Genomic DNA, 3410 nt, shown 5'->3' with positions numbered 1-3410 from the left:
ACTAGTATACAGTGACCACAGGTCAACACATTTGATGACATCCTGGTGAGACTCCCTTTTCCTTCAGGGCTATGCAGTGGGAGTGCTGGTCACACGTCATTGAGGGAGGGCCTGAATTCCTGAAGGGTGCTGGTGGCAGCAGTTATGGTCCCCGGGTTAATTATTTCTAATGTCATACAGAAGAGAATGTGCTGAGTGGGACCTCCCCCAATCAGCCTTGGCCTTGAAGGGCACTGATCTCCACAGACCTATTCTACCCACTGCCAGACTGAAGTTGAAGGTCATTTCCATAGCCCTCCGGTCTCTGAACCATCATTGTGCTCCAGTAACCTGGGAGCTCTCCTCTGAGAATTCAGGGTCCCACCTTGGGTCTTGGATACTGCTGTGTCCTCTGTCTGCCCCATGGGGGGACCCAGTTCCCTTGCTCAGAGAGCTCAGAAAACAGAACCAAATTGCTCTGTAAGTGAACAAAACATGCCAAAGAGGACGCTGCCTGGCTCTTAGGAAGTGTCCCTTCCACTTTAACAAATTCACTAAGCAAACAACTCCAAATAGAATACACAGGATCCATCCAGTTTTTTCTTGGGCCTCTGTTCCCCAGACTGCCTTCCTTAAGTTCTTTAGGACAACCATCCAAATCTCCACCGTTGCCCCACACCCACCCCAAACCTTCTTCTTTGTCACTTAATCCAAGTGTGATGACGTGCTCAATGAATACCTGCTGGGTTGTAAGGGGCTAGAAGCCTGGGGCACTGAGATATTTTCTCCTTCTCGCCTTACCTGGCACAGATGGTGCCATCTTGGTCATTGGTTCCAGAATGCCCAGATGTACGAAGTCCCTCTCGTCTGAGCTGCCAGGATTCACTTGCTTTCTCTAGTCTTTCTCGCTGCTGTTTTTCTCCAGCATTCTGAGTTTCCAGCATCAAACAGTGGCCTCACACTAAAATGGAAAACTTTCCCTGAGATTCCTCCCTGCTTACTTCCTGAACTCTGCTTTCCATCTCCCCTGACCTACAAAACTGTGACTCATTTACACAGCAGCCTGCAGTGCTGGGATTTCTCACAGGAAACCTGAGAGCAGCTCACGGGATGCTGTTTTCACGATGCCCACTCTTGGCTCTGGCTTTTCTTATCTAAAACCCTGATTTGTTCTATCACGGGAGGCAGCAGAGTTGTTAGTGTTCCCCTAGATTTGGGTGCCCTCATTAAAAAAGGGCTTTGTATCCAACGGGCCCATGGTGGAACTTTTGCAGAACTTCCAAAGGCTTCCCAACTTCCAAATCCTACAAATGATGAAATCACCTTTGTTGCTGTTTCTGCATAAAGACAGTCTTTGGATCTCCCTAGAAATCTAGAAAGCTAAAGGATTTGTACACGTACACACACACACACACACACACACACACACACACACACACACACACACACACTTTAAGAGGATCTATGACAGCCAGGTGAGGGGTAGGGTGGGATTCTGATAGAATTGACAGATGGGGCTCATATCTAAATGGAATGTGCAACATCTCAGCACGTATTTGAAAGGCTGGGGGAGTGTTTGTGTTGAATTCCTGAGGGTTGTCAAAGGCCCCAGTAGAATTTTAAAAATGCTTTGTTGTACTGTTTTGTTGATGGGGTCTTGCTACATAGCCCAGGCTGGCCTGGAACTCACTATATTGCCCAGGATGGCCTCAAATTCTTGGCAATCTTCCTACCTCGGCCTTCCAAGTGCTGGGAATACAGATGTATGCTCCATGCCCAGCTAAACATGTGTTTTACAAATATATTGGTGAAAGAAGGCTGAGTGATGAATGTGGGTAATGAATTAAGCAGGCTTAAATGGAGTTTGAAAATCACCTTTAGAGTTCACTCTTTTCTTTTTTCTTTCTTTTTTTGTTTGTTTTTCAAGACAGGGTTTCTCTGTATAGCCCTGGCTGTCCTGAAACTTACTCTGTAGACCAGGCTGCCCTGGAACTCACAGAGATCCACCTGCCTCTGCCTCCCAAGTGCTGGGATTACAGGTGTGAGCAACCACTGCCAGGCTTATAGTCCAGTCTTCTCTTCATCATTAGTAACAATTACCATCAGTTTCTTCTAGTACTAAGGATGGAACCCGGACTTTGGGTATACTAGTGCACACACACACACACACACACACACACACACACACACACTTCTTTAAGAGCACTTACCTTGCGACTGCCTCTTCAGCCTTGAACAGATGCCAACTAGTTGACGATCTTTGTAGCCAAAGATAATTATTTCAAAACTACTTATGATACTTTCTTTCACCTTTAAAAATCTTTGTCCTTCCTTGTTTCTCTGGGTGTGCCTATGATTCATTATAGCATGCGTAGTTTGGATTATAATCCCCGGCTCATCCTTTTGTTGTTTTGTTTGAGGCAGGGTCTCTCTATGTAGTCCTGGCTGGCCTGGAGCTCCCTATTTAGGCCAGTCTGGTCTCAAACTCACAGAGATCCACCTGCCTCTGCCTTCTGAGTGTTGGAATTAGAGGCCTGCACCACCATGCCTAGCCTTCCCCTGCTTATTTTTAAGTATATTCATTTCCTTAAAGAACTACTTTCTGGATATTATTTCAAATTGACACACTTATTCTGCCTTGATCTTGAAACATTTTACCCAGGACATAGTTTGTGAGACTCAGTGGGAAAAGTAAATGCGGAGTGCCTCATTCAATAGATTATGAATTTCAAGATAACAACAGCAGGGCATGAAACTAATCATGGACTCTTTGGAGCATGGAGCCCACAAAATTACAGTTACTAAATGATACTGAGATGCTAATTAAGCTTTGATGCACACTTGGACTAAAGTACAGTCTGTCCATATGAAAACTAATTATGCACCCATCCAATGTGCAATGTGACTGCTGGTGATCAGTGTGTGTGTGTGTGTGTGTGTGTGTGTGTGTGTGTGTGTAAGAAATGTTATGGGGGCCAGGTAGTGGTGGCGTATGTCTTTAATCCCAGCATTTGGGAGGCAGAGGCAGGCAGATCTTTATGAGTTTGAGGCCAGCCTGGTCTACAAAGCGAGATCCAGGACAAGCGCCAAAACCACACAGAGAAACCCTGTCTTGAAAACAAAAACAAACAAAATGTTATAGGGTCTGTGTCTAGGTGCTTCTGATTGATGTTCACCAACCCTAGAGGGACCTCTATATTGCAATTAAGTTCATCTCTGAGAAGCAGAGCTACACACACAGCCTGAAGTCATTTAACATCGAGCTTGTTTTGTTGTTGTTAATAGGTTTTCTATACCTGGATAGTAGGTTCCTCTGCTGATGCAGTATGCCAGATCAAGCCAAACTGAAAAAGTAAAAGAACAGGTTTATTTGAACAAAGTAACTCCCGGGTGATCCCTCCAGCCCCAGAGACTGGGGGCTGGAGAAATCA

This window comes from Peromyscus leucopus, chromosome 5, assembly GCF_004664715.2.
Source record: "Peromyscus leucopus breed LL Stock chromosome 5, UCI_PerLeu_2.1, whole genome shotgun sequence".
Classification (NCBI taxonomy): domain Eukaryota; kingdom Metazoa; phylum Chordata; class Mammalia; order Rodentia; family Cricetidae; genus Peromyscus; species Peromyscus leucopus.
The sequence above is the reverse complement of the archived record's forward strand: the minus strand, read 5'-3'. Positions refer to the sequence as shown.